This window comes from Pteropus alecto, unplaced genomic scaffold (assembly GCF_000325575.1).
Source record: "Pteropus alecto unplaced genomic scaffold, ASM32557v1 scaffold16, whole genome shotgun sequence".
Lineage (NCBI taxonomy): Eukaryota > Metazoa > Chordata > Mammalia > Chiroptera > Pteropodidae > Pteropus > Pteropus alecto.
In genome coordinates, this window is record NW_006438867.1 from 2,751,854 (window position 1) to 2,769,827 (window position 17,974).

Below are 17,974 nucleotides of genomic sequence, written 5' to 3' on the forward strand. Positions count from 1 at the left end.
ACTTCCCCTAAGTTCATTGAGCATCTTTATAACCAGTGTTTTGAACTCTGTATCTGTTAGATTGCTTGACTCCATTATTTCTGGATCTCTGTTCTGTTTTCTCTTATGGTTTCTGCTTCTTTGTCTTCCCATTTTGGCTGCCTTTCCGTGTCTGTTTCTATGTACTAAGCAAAGCTCTTAAATCTCCCACTCTTATTAGTGGTGCTTTGTGTGGTAGTGTCCAGTGGCACAGTCCTGAGAGGGGTTCGGCTGCTGGCCAAGTTTAGCTCTAGCTTGTGCCCCTCCATGGCCCCCTGTTAAGATTCAGCAAGCAATCCACAGATTCTGTGCTTATAATTACCTCAAAAGGCCACACCAGAAACCGAGGCTAGCTGCCACCATTGTGAGTCTAGGCACTGCTCAGCAAGGAGCACCTGACTCACTGAGATCATAACTGGATGTGGCTTGGGTGGGGCCGTGAGTTGGGGAGGGTGAGGTTTCAGAAAATTCTCTGGGCGGAGCGACCTCTGTTATCCAGTTTGATGACGTCCCAGCTATAGTGGCTCTGAGTCTGCGCATTGGGAGGAGGGCTCAACAGGGAACAATGGATACCACAGGCACTTCTGTACAGAGCGAGTCTCTTCTCAGTGTCCCCCCGTAAGTCCCTAATGCCCCCTAAGCAACCAAACCAGCACTGGTGCTCAGAGCAAGCAGGTTTGTCACCATAAAAATCCACTTGCAGACGTGGCCCCTTTAAGAGACATCTGCCACTGCCGCAGCCTCTGTCTCATTCAGCCACTTGAGACCAGGTAGCCCCTCGTCCTCGCCCCATCCTACCTTGTGTCTGCAGTTGCAGGGTGATTTCTTAGATTTCTCCCTGGTTGTATGGCTTGTTCATCTAGATCCCAGGCGATTGTCCTTGCTGCTGCTCTTTGTTTCTGTCACAACTTTGATTTGGTCACCAGAGAAATGAACAGAGCCTCTATCACCTACGACATTTTTTTCCCCTGTCGAATTTGATCTCCAGTTTTGTGGGCCTCCATTCACTTGCTAAGGAATTAGAAATTCCAGGACATTTACTTTGATATTAGCCATGTTAATCAGGGAAGGCTGTAGATTTTGGTAAGTTATATAGTCTTATTTTTATGTGGTTGAATGTTAAATTAAGTAGTTGATTAATTAACCACTAGTCAGTGAACTGTTAATAATGTACAATTTATCTTCCAGGATTAGGGACATAACTGATCTGGAATAAATCAATGATATTGATTCAACTGTTTGATAGCTCTTTTTCTCAGTTCAACAGCAGCAACGAATCAGTTGGGCCCAGTTAGTCAATGCCTCTTAAGATTTGTCTAAAGTAGAATCTCCTGTCTTATGTGTATCTCACCTCATAGTAAGATCAAAATAGCAGGAAATGCACTCTAGGTTAACTTTGTCAATGTGGCAATACTTAGTACAGGTATGATCGATTAGATGTAGATATAGTTGAACTGTTTGCAAAAATGACAAAGCTATTACAAATTAACTCTGGAAACCAATGTCAACGACTACCCATAGCCTAGATAGCTTAAGAACAGATTATTCATTGCCTTAAACTGATTAGTTTGTATTCTTTATTAGGAATTTGACCTGGAACTACTTAAGTTTATTTCCCCCTTTGCTCCCCCACCCCCACTGACTTATCTGCTAGGCATAGTAGGCATGTCATGAAGGGCCTGATACTTTTAGAGGCCCATGAGATGTTTTAATTTTTTTTTTTAAATCAGAAGAAAAAATAAATACGATCCAGTGTGGACTATATTCATCTTCATCTCAACACAGTAATAAAATAAACTTTTTAGTATTTTTTTATGGAGGAAGTATCCCACAAAGGCAAAAGTACCTAGGGCCTGTGAAAGTCACAGTATGGCCCTACAGCAACATAAGACTTTTATCTCCCCATTTTTTATAGCCACTACTGTTGTGAAATTTTCTTCTTTAATTCTGTAGTCCCTGTGCTCTTTTCTTTGATGTTTGTCCTCTGTAATCCTGCCATCTGTGTGCACTGAAGGGATCATGCATTTGAGTGTAGACACTGGAGTTCAATTCACCCCACTGGAGAGTGTGAACGTGATGTCATCACCTTCAGGCCCTGCACTTGTTGACATTACTGCATCACGGTATACCATTAGGCTTGTCTGTATGTGATAATCTTTAGGGTAATAGTATTTTAATGTAAAGAAGAGTTAAACATTTATAAACTATGTTCAGATGTGCTAAAAATAAATTAGCCTTAATTTTTGGTAACTGTTCTCATCTTGCTCTGAAGCCCCTCTTCCCACGGTGAGGATTACAAAGCGAAACTTCAGGTGGATAATTTCATCTATTTGGGCTCCATAGTATCTTTTGATGAATGTCAGTCTCTCAGGGCTTCTCTTTTTCTTATTGTCCTTTAACACATTTGGATTAATGACTTTCAACTTCACATTGGGAGAATATTCCTGCTCCCATCTTTGGTAGACTATTTTGCTTAGAGATGAGGGGCACAGAGACCTGTGGCAGGGTTGAGGAGGTTGGCAGTGGTGTGTGCTAACACTCTCTGCTTAGACCCTTCCATCAGTCGTTATGTGGCAGAAGTTGCCTATTATATGTAAAGAGCACTCAAAGTTTAGAAACAAACCCCATTTTTTTCTCTCTACAAAGCATGACTTTCAAGGCTCCAAAAAATTACCTTTGGGCCTTGAAGTTGACCAAAGATGTTTTACTTCTCAGCTGAGTTCTCCTTCTTTCCCAGAACAATAAGGCAAATATTTGGGCCTTAAAAGCCAAAGGGGGTTAGTGAAAGAAACCTGCTTAAGGATAAGAGAAGATGCCTGAATATGTAGCTAAAGGTATACAATGCTACTTTAGCATAGCAGGTAAGCAGATAAGCTTTCAAGTCAGATAAAACAGATGAAATCCCAGTTCCTCCATTTATTAGCTTTGCCATCTTAAGAATGTTACGTGACATCTCTGAGCCTTGGTTCCCTCATCTGTAAAAAAGGTAACTAAGTTTTTTAAAATGAGGATTAAACTAGTTAATATTTGTAAAGCATTGTGTGCTTTACACATAGCAAACACGTAAGTGGTAGTTATTAGACTTCAGAATTCTTTTGCAAAGAAAAACAATGAACATGACACTGAATGGGAGGCTAGTACTGTTTTAGGCTCTTACATATGGATATTTCAGATTCCAAGGACATAAGCATGTTCAAGATGTTTCCTCTAGTAGAACACATGAACTAAAGGCATAAGGATGGTAGGGAGTGAGAAGACCAGGCATTGCAATAGTCTTAGCGAGGCCTGGCTGGGTGGTAGGTAATCTGAATGTGAATCTAGTGTCTGCAATCTGAAAGAACCTAGCTAACAGAGGAATGCATGTTAAAAATTAGTTCTCCCTGGTTCTTCTGTATGGCTGATAAAGTCAAGTACAGTAAGAGTCAGACTGAGTTGATTAATGCTGTTTTAATGAATAAATGAGAAGTTGTGAGGTTATCTTGATTTTCCCCTGTTTTTACTCAGGTAGTAAATGGAAACCTTGTCATCAGACACAACATGAACTGAATGATCAACAAGAAAAACAAATTGTTTCTCTCAAAGAGAAAATAGAAAAATATTTCTGGAGATCCTTCTGGTACAGAAGCAACTATCTATATCTATATCTATATGTATATCTATATGTATATCTATATGTATATCTATATGTATATCTATCTATCTATCTCTATCTATCTATCTATCTATCTATCTATGTATATATACATATATACATATATACACACACATACACATACATTTTATAAGTTGAGTTAAAACTGATAAAATATCAATGTTCATATTTGCTTTATTGTAGATAACTGAGTAAAAGATGGTTAAACAAAAAGAATAATTGAAGGAAATTATGTACATTTTTCCCCCAGACAGTTTCCAAACAAAATTGAAGAATGTAGCAAAGTCCAAATTAAATATTTTGTTCAGCGGAGCTGTCCCTGGAATGTGAGGAATCCTGTAAACAGGCCTTCGGCTTAACCTCTGCATGGTAAAGCTGGGCAGGGACTGTTGCAAGAACAGACAAAATGAGAGAAAAAGAACATGAACAGTCGGGCTGGCTGGAAACCTGAGTGAGTCTATTCCTAGTAACCTAAGAGTCTGTTTAACACAGAAATACATATCTTATACTTACCTTAAGAGATTTCTATTCTAGTTCCTTTGAAATATACATAGATACATGTACACATACACAAACACACATTCACATTGATGCACACACACACACGCACACATACTCACACACACAATGTATAAAATCAACAACAGAGAAGTCATAAAATTACCTTAAATGTGAAACCTCATTGGGCTGGCCCTCCTACTTTTTCTTTTGGTTGCCCTAGTGACATTTTCTGCCTTTGAGAGTTCAGTATAATCCTTGATAAATTACTTAAATTGATATATTTTATAATTTTACAAAGCATATCCATTTGTTTTTCATTCGTTCAAATGTTTGTCCTTTAAAATGTAGAGAAGGCCCAATGCATGAGTTATGCTGGGTCCAGAGCATGCTTAGAAATAGCTTTTTCCTCAGAATTCTTGCTAAATTTTTATTTCAAGAATATGCAGAAAAATCGGAAATCATAAAAAAATAAAAAATAATTTAAATGAAAATGAAAATATGATACTCAGCTAAATTGGCAGGATTTAACATTACGCTAATAATAATTTATCCTTAATTAAGAATATGTAGCATGCAAATTAATTTTATGTACATTATTTGTCATGCAACAACTCCATGAGATAAAACTCAATATTATTCCCTTTAATATATGTGATACTAAGCTTATAGAGATTAAATGATTTGCTTAGGATCACAGCCTATAAATTGGAGCCAGATTCTCTTCCTCTAAAAAAAAAATCTGTGCCCATTTAGCTACACAATGCCATACCGACAGTCCTTCTGTACTGCTTATCAGAAACGACAGGTTTTTTAATAGCTATAGCTAAGGCACTAAGCTGACTGCTATATTCAGAGAGGTTCTGAGGACCAGCAATGCTCCAAAAACGAGCATTTATGGAGATTGCTCTATGAGTACTGCAAACCTTTAGTGAAAGATAGAAAAATTCTTGTATTTTTGTTAATAATGGATCGGGATAAAAAAAAAAAACTTTTTTGCTCATTTCTCTGTTATTTCAACCCAGAAATACCCTTATTTATATTTTGGAAAACTCAGAAAAATAACATTTATTTGGCTTTTTTATTGGAAAAGTGCTAAAGTGTTTTTCTTCTGCCATGGAGTCATATCCCCATCTTGTGGTATTTAGAAATTGCTGCAAGCTATTTTAAGCAGTGTTTTCTAACTGTGGGTAGAATTTTAATACCACATATAGAATATCAAATATCAAATACTACCTATAGAATATACAATATTCTGGCTACCTGCTTTTTGATAACCCGCGCCCAGTCCAAATCAAGAAATGGAGTACCTAGCCTCGTGGAGGGTAGTGACAAGTGCTGGGATGACATGGCAAAATACTTCATAGCATAGCTAAGAAGCATTTAAGCAGTTTTCCAACTGCCTTAGACTCTGTAACATATTCAGGTTGACAAAAAATATATTTATTACCCTGATGAGTTTGTATTATTTTGGAGTAAGGGTGGTTCTCTAAGAAGCTTCCATCTGGCAGCAGTAAAGTCCTTTCTCTTCAATAAAGGACTAAAGAACTTTTAGAAGAGCTCAGAGGGGAGCTCTTCCATGGCCAGCAGAAGGGAGAGATGGTCAAAGTTCATGCTCTTAGGCAATGTGTCCTCTCAACTGTCTGGGTAGAAGCCCTTCATGAAAACGAGGGATTTCTTAGACAGTGGGACCCAGGACGGTTTGTTCGAACAGAGGGACTAGGAACCTAGCCCTGGCCGGGGAGCTGGTGACGGAAGTGAGCACACACTAAGTAAAAAGCACTGAGTTCCAAGAAACCAGTCAAGAAATATATGCTATCCAAGGTCAATAGATATAGTAAGTCAGATTCTTCATATAAAAACAATGTTTGTGAAATTCAGACGTACTGTTTATATAATGCAAATACGTATTTTCTATTATTTTGATAATTAGAGTCATTTTTGTGGCATAGAGTATGAATTCAAACGCTGCAAATGTACTGATTCTTCCTCCTTGTAGATTGTTGAGTCTTCAGGAGTAAGCTATACACACATACTTAAGAAATTTATGTCAGTTCATTTAAATACTGATTTTGAGTAACTTCAAATTACAGGTTTGCTTATGGACCACAAAGGGGGTGAACCTAGTTTTTGACCAATAGATGTGTAATTTTTTACAATGTTACCATTTGAAAAAAATATAAAATGTTAAATAAGTTATTTTCAAACTGGATCGTAAAGTGAACTTGATTTTAATATTTTAGAAGAAGAGCAAAGTTCTAGCCCTCGGTCTGACACAGACTAGCTTCAAACCCTCAACCCTTTCGAAGATTGTTCTTCTCCTCTGAAAGTAGTAGAAATTAGATAATTCTTGAAGTGCCTTTCAGTGGTATCATTTGTTAAAACTTAATTTTATCAATATACATCAATTAAGGGTTACCTTTAGCTGCATGTAAGAGAAAGGCTCAAACAAGTAAGGCATTTTGGTTTTTTCCTCCTATACCAGGAAGTGTCAGAGGTATGCAGTCCAGGGTTGATGCAGTGGCTCTTTGATGCCTTCAGGAATCCATGCTCCTCCTCGCTTTCCACTCTGCCATCCTTTAAAGAGTGGCTTTTGTCCCCATGCTCACAAGATGGCTGCATCACCTTCTCGCTTACTTTACATTCTCATTCAAAGAAAGAAGTAGATGAAGGGTAAAGGGCAAACGTGAAGGCCAATCAAGTCGGCTTCTTTCAGAGAGCTCTAACACCGCACCATGCTCTCTCACTTTACATCTCTGGTTAGAATTGTATCATATGGCCTGTATTTGCAAAAAGACTGGAAATGTAGTGTTTTACTGAGCATAGGAGGAAGAAGGAGACAAAGGATATTGGATATGCAATTAGCTATATATGCCACATAAGTTCATTTAAAACAAACATTTCATTTTAAAGTAATATGTATTTATTTAATGTTATTTGGAAAGTGAAAGACAAAGAAAACTGTTATTAAATCAAACATATCTACCGTTGATGTACTATTTTTAGTAATTTTTTGTATGCGTATATGTTGATTCAAAAGAACTCAATAAATAAATTAGCCAACCACCCCCCCCCAACCCCGCAAAAAGACAGCATTTTAAAAAATATATATCAATTTAACTTGATCTCACGGACAATTTCGTATCCTATACTAATCATAGATAATTAAATCAATTATTTCTTATATTTTCTTCTTATATAGTTTTATGGGGTATATTATATTCCATTGCTTTTGATTATTAATGCTCATAGATATTTTTACCTAGAGTTGAATATTTTAAGTTATTGCTGGTTTTAATTTTGAATAAAACAAAACTCAGAGAGGAAATATAGCAAAAAATATGTTCTAGTATTAGCAAATCTTCAGATTTTTGTCAGCTTTTTACTTCAGATGTTTTGATGAAAATAATTAGAGATAGGTCCGAGACCCCTTTTTGTTCCTCAATCCGTCTCTTTTCCTTTGCTTCCTCTTTATAAGTAAGTACTATCATAGATTTGGTATATGTCATTCCCATTTATTTTCAAATACTTTTCTACCTATATCTTCTGTCTAAAAATGCATATAAAATATCATACCGTACATACAATTCTTTTTTATCCATGTTAATACATAAAGATCTAGTAAATTTTGTCTGCTGTATAGTATTCTAATATATACAATATACATATATATATACATATATCTCCTAATTTATTTATTTAATCCCCTACATTGAGAAATTTTCCAAAATCTCACTATGACAAATGCCACAATGAACATCTATATACATTTCTCCTGGTACAAAGTGTTCTTCTAGGGTTGGCTAACTTCTTTATAGAAAGCTAGATAGCAAGTATTTTTGGCGTTGCAGGCCATTCGCTCTCTACTGCAATTAGCTCTGCTGTCGTAGTGCAAAAGGAGCCATAGATAATACCTAAACAAACGGGTGAGGCTGCAATCTACCAAATCTTAATTTACAAAACCGGGCCACAGCTGGATTTGGCCTTCAGGCTGTAGTTTGCTGGCCCCTATGTGAAACTTTGCTGGTGAACTACCCAGGGAACTTCAACAGCCAGGCCCCGTCCTTTAACCAGCATGCCACCTCTGTGTTCTTTATTAACTCTCCGGGTAATTCATACGCGCATCGAAGTCTGAACCACTGCTACAGTGTACACATAATTAGAGTGGAATTTTACATCATGAAATGTACACGTTTTCAAGTTTTCAAATAATAAAGTCTCTTGATCAGTTTATCTAAAGACACCCCAGGTCTACAGTTAGTGCAGTCTGTCTGTAATAAATGAGAGAGGTGATAGCTTACCCCCAGAGATTCTCATTTGTTAGGCTTTATATTTTTTAGCAGGCATTATGATAGGGTCTATTGCAGAGTATAATTTGAAAAAAAAAAAAAAAAGATTTAGGGGATCTACATCCCTCAGAGAAAAATGTGCAGGACAGCCTCTCCTGTGACAAGCGTTACCATAAAGCCTTTATCATAAGTTCCGCCACTGTACTCACAGTCAACTCTACTGAAAAGTGGCAGTCCTGCTCTTTTGACTTATTCGGAGTCTTAAAACTGACAACCCATTATCTTAATCTGTATGGGCTGCTATTTTTAAAATCATCAAAGATAGCTTATAAACAACAGAAATTTATTTCTCACATTTCCTTATCTGGAAGTCCAGGGTCATGGTGCCAGCAGACTTAGTGTTTGGTAAGGTTCGCTTTCTGGTTTATAGGTGGCACCTTTTGATGTGTCCTCACATGGTAGATAGAAGCAAGCTCTGAGAGGTCTTTTTTTTTTTTCTTTTTAATTAAATTTATTGAGATGACATTGGTTAATAAAATTATATAGATTTCAAGTACACAGTTAAATAATACATCATCTGTGTATTGTATTGTGTGTCCACCACCAAAGCGAAATCTCCTTCTGTCACCATATATTTGACTCTCTTGACCCTTATTTACATCCCCTCCCCCCCATTCCCTCAGCTTACCACTAAACTGTTGTCTGTGTCTATGAGTTTTTGTTTGTTTGTCTTATTCATTTATTGCTTTCAGTTTTATATCCCACATGAGTAAAATCATATGGTTCTCAAATTTTTCTGACGTTTCACTTAGCATGATAATCTCAAGATGCATCCATGTTGTCGCAAATGGCAGTATTTCATCTTTTCTTATGGCTGAGTAATATTCCTTTGTGTATATGTACCCCATCTTCTTTATCCAATTATCTTTCAAAGGGCACTTCAGTTGTTTCCCCATCTTGACCACTGCGAATAATGCAGCTGTGAACACTGGGATGCATGTATCTTTATGGATAAATATTTTCAAATTCGTAGGGTAGATACCCAGAAAAGGGATTGCTGGGTCATATAGTAATTCTATTCTTAGTTTTTTTGGGAACCTCTATATTTTTTTCCATAGTAGCTGTACCAATTTGCATTCCCACCAGCAGTGTACGAGGGTTCCTTTTTCCCCACGACCTCTCCATCACTTGTTATTACTTGTCTTGTTGATGATAGCCATTTTAACAGGTGCGAGGTGGTATCTCATTAGGTTTTGAGTTACATTTCCCTAATAGCTAGTGAAATTGAATATCTTTTCATATGTGTGTTGGCAGTTTGTATGTCTTCTTGGGAGAAGTGTCTGTTCAAGTCCTTTGCCCATTTTTAAATTGGATTGTTTGATTTTTGATGTTGTCGAGTTGTCTGAGTTCTTTATATATTTTGGATATTAGCTCCTTATCAGAGACATTGCTTACAATATCTTCTCCCATTCAGTTGGTTGCCTCTTTGTTTTGTTGATAGTTTCTTTTGCTGTGCAGAAGCTTTGTAGTTTGATATGTGGGGTCTTTTTTATAAAAGTATTAATCGTGTTCATGGGGGCTCTACCCTCCTGACCTAAGCATCTCCCAAAGGCTCTGCCTTCTAATATCATCACAAGGAGAATTGGAATTTCAACATATAGATTTGAGGGGGACACAAACATCAGACCGCAGTGCCTCTGTTCTTCTCTGCTTCTAATTTTCCCATCTTGTATTCCACTATATCCAGACAACTTGGACCCTTCAGGGAAACCTCTCACCAACATACACACTCCATTAACCAGATGGGTACAGAATAGGAGATCCCATTTCTGGAGCCAACAGGACTAGCTAGTGGTGGGAGACATCGGGGAGAAGGTGTAGACACACAGAAACGTTATTTAGAAAGTTATTTCATCTCCCTTCAAAGGTTCTCTGGAGATCTTTTGGTCAATTTGTAAAAAGTCAATTCATAGGAAGTCAATTTACTGAAATCCAAATTCTTGAATATATTCTTAGGAATATAATCTTAGTAGCATTTTAAGGAATGTTCATTTGTTAAAAACTAAGACTTATGGAATTGGCTTAGTATGTAGTGCCATCACTGAAAAATATATTTAGAAAAAGAATATATTCGGGTTACAAGTTCACTTATATGAAGGATTCCCCATATAAACAAGTTTTTGGTAGATTTGGAATCCTAGGTAAATTGGCCTCTCTGCAAATTGGCTTCTTTGATAAACTGACTTTTTGAAACATTAATTTTGGGGTATTTGTTTTGTTTCCCCTCTAAAGTATGTTTCAGCTTTCCTTAGGACAAATCGTAAGATCCCTCTACTTACCCTGCTTAGCAGGAGAGGCTTAAAAAGATGGTTGTAAGTCCTATAAAATTCTTTTAAATAACTGGGTTAGTCTCTTTTTCATGCATCTGACCCTTCAGAGAAATAAGCCTATTCCCCATATCGGTCTCCATTTTGTCCATCTATGTTCCACACATGACTGCCAGCCTCCATACTCATTGTCCTATTCTTATCTTTTGTTCATTCAGCCATTTGCTTTGATGCTCTATGCCATTTCCCTGACCGTGATATTTATTTACCGCCTTCATTGTGATTCACTCTGCTTGGGGTCCTGGACAACGACCCAGTCCAGTAGGGACCTTGCTGGGAACCACTACTGCACTGCAGCATCCAGTCAGTCGTGACCCCACTGGTCATTTCTACCTCCAGAACATTCTTAAAATTTTTGGTTTTTAAGTCATAAGTATACATTTTAGGACTTGATAACTAGACATTAAAATTAATGACACTAGAGCACGATTGACATCCATAAATGAATTTGTGATTCAAATGATATGTCAGCTATATAGTGAAATGATAAATGAAGAAATCTTGGATTCTCAAGAATATGATAAAAACAAAGGAAGATGTGGAATTCCACCAGCTATGTGGCTGGTGGGAAATATGTAACATCAATGAGACTGCCTCCTGGAGCATCCTGTCACAGACATCACCAGTTTTATGTTCTCTCCAAAGATCAGAATGGTCAGATTACAGGTATAGCCTCAAATCAGGGAAAGTTAGTTAATAAACAGATTTTTAATATAAATTTAATAAAAATGTCCACAAGGGGGCACTTGGCATTAAGGCATGCAGAATGCTGTATTCCTTCACTGTAGCAGTTGCCTTCATTAAGAAGTACCAAGTATCTGGGAACTGAGATTAGTTGTATACTCACGTTTTTCTCTTGTAAGTATTCATGGAGCAATTTTTTTTTTTTTACTTGTAGATTTAATGTGTTCTTTAGTATAGCAATTACCTTTTTTTAAAAAAAATAGGTGACTCATAATGCTTCCTTTCTATTGTAATAAAGGAAAAGGATTTTCCTAAAAACCTAAGTATATTTGATTTTAGATATTAAATAGTATCTTGAAATTTCTTATTCTCACTCTGTCGTTTCAATCTTTTGTTAGAAAATTTTACAAGCAAATTAAAACAAAAACAAATATGGTACTGCTTGGAATGCTAGAAACTGATTAGGGTCAAAAACAAAACAAAACATACAAAATAACCCTGCCATGGTAGTAGAAGAATTCATTATTTTGCATGTGATTTTTGGGGGGTTAATTTCTAGTGGCGTCTTCAATTTAGCTATAGCTTTAGTAGGTTATTTTAGGCTACAATTTTCTAGTATGTTGATCATCAATTAAATAATCAGATAAAACCAACTCCTTGGGAAGAACAGAAACATTAAGGACCTTCTAATAAATTGTAAGTGATGGAATAAGAGAGTAATATGCTTCTTATAAAGTCATTTTTAAAATAATTAGTTCATACACTCGAAACTAATCTAATATTGTATGTCAATTATCATGGAAAAACAAAAAAATTTTAAATAAGTAAAATAATTAGTTCATTTTGATATTAGTAAAATAAAGAATCAAAATCTAGAATGAACTTTAAAGTTATCATAGCATAATTTCTTAATTTTTAAAGGACTTCTGATATGTATAACAATTTTATGAATGAATAATTACAAATATCTTGCTTTTAATGTTTCAGAATATTTAATGACTAATGTAGTTTTCATGAAATCCAAAATGTGTTTTCGTTTTCTCCCTAGGATATTTTTTTTTAATTAATTAATTAATAATTTTTTTTATCAGGTTCACAACAAAATTAAGAGGATGATATAGAGATTTACCCTCTATGCCCACACATGCATAGCCTCCCTCATTATCAGCATCACTCACCAGAATGAACCTACGTTGACACATCATAATCACCCAGATTCCACAGTGCCACTTAAGGCTTACTCTTGGTGTAATATAGTCTATGGGTTTGGACAAATGTATAATGACATAAATCCATCATCATGCTCCCATACAGCGTGTTTTCACTGCCCTAAAATCCTCTGTGCTCTGCCCATTCATTCCTTCTCCTTCTCTCCCTTCCTTGATGACCACTGGTCTTTTTACTGCCTCCATAGTTTTGCCTTTTCCAGAATGCCATATAGTTGGAATCATACAGAAAGTAGCCTTTTCAGATTAACTTCTTTCACTGAGTCATATACATTTAAGCTTCTTTCATGTCTTCTCATGGCTTGGAAGCTCATTTCTTTTTGGCCTTGAATAATATCCTATTGTCTGGAGTATCAACCACAGTTTATCCATTCACTTACTAAGGGACATCTTGGTTGTTTCCAAGTTTTGGCAGCTATGAATAAAGCTGCTATAAACATCCATGTGCAGAATTTTGTGTGAACATAAGTTTTCAACTCCTTTGGGTAAATACCAAAGAAAGCAATTACTGATCATATGGTAAGAGTATGTTTACTTTTGTAAGAAACTGCTAAACTGTCTTCCAAAGTGGTCATACCATTTTGAATTCCCACAAGCAATGAATGAGAGTTCCTGTTGCTCCACATTTTCATCAGCGTTTAGTGTTGTTAGTGTTCCGAATTCTGGCCATTCTAATGATGTGTAGTGGTATCTAATTGTTACTTTAATTGGCATTTCCCTGATGACATAAAGTGTGGAACATCTTTTCACATCCTTATTTGTCATCTGTATATATTCTTTGGCGAGATGTTTATTAAGATCTTTGGCCCGTTTTTTAATTGGGTTATTTGTTGTTGAATTTTAAGTGTTCTTTGTATATTTTAGATAATAGTCCTTTGTCAGATGTGTTTTTTGCAAATATTTTCTCCCAGCATATGGCTTGCCTTCTGATTCTTTTGACATTATTTTCATAGAGTAGAAGATTAGTGTATGTATTATTTCTTTCAAGGATAGTGTCTTTGGTGTTGTATCTAAAAAGGCATGACCATACCTAAAGTCATCTAGGTTTTTTCATATGTCATCTTTTAGGAGTTTTATATTTTCACATTTTACCTTTAGGTCTGTGATCCATTTCGAGTTAATTTTTGTGAAGGGTATTCATCTAGATTCATTTTTTATGAATGTGGATGTCCAATTGTGGCACCATTTGTTGAACATGCTGTCTTTGCTCCATCGTATTGCCTTTGCTTTTTTTGTCAAAGATCAGTAGACAAAGGATCTATTTGTCCTGAGGATTTATTTCTGAGTTCTCTATTCTGTTCCATTGATCCATTAGTCAGTTCTTTTGCCAATAGCATACTGTCTTGATTACTATAGCTTCACAGTAAGTCTTGAAGTTAATTAACACAAGTCCTTCAACTTTGTTCTTCTTTAGTACTGTGTTGGCTATTTTGGGTCTTTTGTCCCTCCATATAAACCTTAGAATTAGTTTCTTGATATCCATAAAATAACTTGCTAAAATTTTGATTGAAATTTCATTGAATCTATAGATCAAGTGGGGATGAACTGACATCTTGACAATATTGAGTCTTCCTATACATGAACATGAACTATCTCTCCATTTATTTAGTTCTTTGATGTTTTATTTATCATGGTTTATAATTTTTCTCATAGAGATCTTGTATATATTTTGTTAGTTTCATACCTAAGTATTTCATTTGGGGGGGTGCTAGTATAAACAATATTATGTTTTTAATTTCAAATTTTACTTGTTAATTGCTAGTTTATAGGCAAGCAATTGACTTTTTGTTTATTAATCTTGTATCCTGCAACCCTGCTATGATGACTTCTTAGTTCCAGATGTTATTTTTGTCATTTTCTTTTGGATATTCTACATAGATGATAATGTTGTCTGCAAACAAAGATAGTTCTTTATCTCCCTTTCCAATCTAGAAATATTTTATTTCCTTTTATTACCTTATTGTGTTAGCAAGGTCTTCCAATACAATGTTGAAGGGAATGGTGAAGGAGGAACATCTTTGCCTTGTACCTGATCTTAGTGGGAAAACTTCAGGTTTCTCACCATTAAGTATGATATTACTACAGGTTTTTTTTTTTTTTGTAGATATTCTTAATTAAGTTGAGAAAGTTTCCCTCTATTTCTAGTTTACTAAAAGATTCTTTCTTTCTTTCTTTCTTTCTTTCTTTCTTTCTTTCTTTCTTTCTTTCTTTCTTTCTTTCTTTCTTTCTTTCTTTCTTTCTTATCATGAATGGGTGTTGGATTTTGTCAAATGCTTTTTCTGCAACTATTGATTTAATCATTTGATTTTTGTTTTCTAGCCTGTTGATGTGATAGGGTATTAACTGAGGCAATTTCTTTTTTACACTTGCCTTATTCCCATGAGATTGGTACAATGAACCATCCTAATCCCCTGAGTTATAGCACAATTTCAAAATATAGCATGTCTAAAACTCAATTTGTAGGGAGCAGTTGAAGGCAGGGAGAGTGAGATGGGTCCCAGGAATTCTGCTTTTTTGTGGGAAGTCCTAAGGCTCACCAGAGAAGATAAAATACCTTGTGTCTTTATGATGAGCCTGGAGGAAAGAAACAAGCACAGAGCTAGCAGACAAAGTGGTGTGTAAGGGGCTGAAAGGAGAAGAAATCAAGATGTTAAAGTGAAGGTGGTAATGAAGAAAGTCAGAGGGAGGAGGAAAGTGGTCTATAGCTGAAAGAAAGTTGCTACTTAATACATTGTCCATATGGCATCTAAAAGGTTTATGAAATCAGTATATTGCACAATTTTTTTAACTTTAAAAATTTTTTAGAGATACCAGGGCAAGTGGTTAATATCTCAAATGTGGTCTCTTTGATAATTCATAGTGTTTGAGTATAAAATTATTGAAGAAATATTATTTAAGTAGTAGTATAATGCTTTAAAAAGTTGTGGCTTTTAGTAGAATTTGAGATGTCAAGAAAATAAGCACCCAGGACTCTATTTTTAGATTTGGATATAATATTTATTAGCAGAGAAATGATAATTGATAATTGAAGTGAATGGAGAGGAATAGACAGATCTCAGCAAGTGAAGATTTAAACAAGTTAGAGGAATAGTCATTGACTTGACAGAGTTTAAGAAGCGACAACAAAGTGCCTGTAGGGAGCAATTTATCAGTGAAAACAGAGCAGTCATTCTTCAGAACTGCTTAGTGCTCTAGAGTGGAGCAGCACAGGTCCTGAAGAAGGCAGGGATGAAGAAGGAAACTAGGAGATTAGTTGATCATATATACATGAAGTAGGAGGCCACTGAGACCCCTCTACCACCCTACAGAGCCAGGATACTCTCCTTTAGTCAATCATCTATTTTCTGGAGAAATTAACCTGCAATGTCTCTGGACTTTGGAGCTTCAAGCACAGACAAGGGTGAGGGTGAGATACAGATCTAGGAATGATGGAATTAAATGAAAATATGCAGTCTAAATAATGGAACTCTCAGCTCTCATCCCCTGCCCTAACTCCCAGAAAACCAGCAGCTAGAATCAATCTCACAGGGTAGGAAATTGGAGAATTCTTCAGTTGGAAAACTGAAATGCCCTAAAGAAAAGACAGGTAGTGTGGTAACCTAGAGAATGTATCTCACTTCCCTTGATGCTTTTGCATCAAGACTGCACCTCCCGCAGGCTATTCCCTGCCCTTGATCAAGTTCAGTGGGGATACTAAGGCAGACCCATTCCTAGGAAATATGGAATTGTCAGTTGACGTGAGCTTAAGGATTTCATGATGGCTTTGCCAAATGTTCCTTCAGTTGCACGCCAACCTAGGATGCTTCTGCTTCCACACAACCTTCTCTTCCTCCCCCTTTACTAGGGCTCAGACTTGCATTGCAACGAACTGCTTTCCCAGCCTTTTTCCACTCCCTCTCTATTTCCTTTCATGCAGCATTTCTGATAACAGCATTTTCTCACATCTAACCCAATTTCAGTGCCTCCTTCTCAGAAGACTAAGTCTAAAACTAGAGGTACTGAGAGTGATATGAGAAAATAGGAGCTAAGATGGGGATTTGGGACTGGCTCACTTACTGTGTGGCAGGCAGAGGATGCTGTTCTGGTTGCTGGATGTGGCACCAATGCGGCAGTTAAATTGCTAAAGACTTCATTGATGGCGACCTCAGGAACTGTGACGGTGGAGGGGAATACTGTGTAAGAAGCCAATGATTCAAGCATTTAGAAAAGATGGCATTATTGCTAATTTATACCGATACTCTGCTTAATGATCATGGGAAACTGAGAATAGTTAACAAGCACTTAATATCAAAGAGTGAAAACCAGAGAGTCTTGGTAGTAGCCTCTAAACAGGTGTCCTGTCCTGTACCAGTAGTGGAAGGGTGAACACACTAGAACATCAAAGCTGAAGACTCAGTTGTCAGAGCTCCAGAGGCATTTAAATGCTCAGACCATGTAGGTCTCTTAAGTGAAGGGTAGGGCTCTGATAGGGTGACTGGGGATCCTGAAAATGGTGACAGGACATCTGATTGATGCCCCTGAGGTTTTCCACTCTGCAGCCGTCCCTGGCCCCGCTGGATGTATGGAGGCAGCCTGCCTCTAGCACTAGTAAGGGCTGAACCCTCACTGTCCTGGAGGATGCAGAGGCCTCTCCCAAACAAGGCAACAGGTTCCTCCCAGGAGCTACCTTCACCTTCTCTCCTGGCTGCCAGGCCAATTGATGAGGGTGCTGTCCAACATCTATAATTATTATTATTATTTTAAAGCAAGACTTTAGAAGGCTGAGGACAATTAACCCAATAGAAAACATAATTCTTGTTTATTTTCCAGACCTGACATAATTTTTAGATCCAGAAATCATTGAACAAAGATGTGGCTGGGTGGTTAGGAGGAACGACCCTAGGATACCAGTCCAAGTATATATCATGACAGTATTCCCAGTCTTCCTCTCAAGGGACCTCTGGCCACTTATATAGGTGACCGTATGCTATGGGAAAGGAAGTGACCAGACATTTTGAGACCTGAATTGACATTGATTCCTAGAACAGGAATCTATACCTTAGTCCAAAATCACACTGGGCCCAGGTGTCCACAGACTGTCCTATCCCCACAGTTCTCAAGGATATAACTGAAATAGGTATACTTAGCAGTCGAAGTTAACAGCCACATTGGGCCCTCATCTCTGAAGCAAAATCTATCATGGTGGGGGAGACCAAATGGAAACTAAAAACTGTGCCCTCC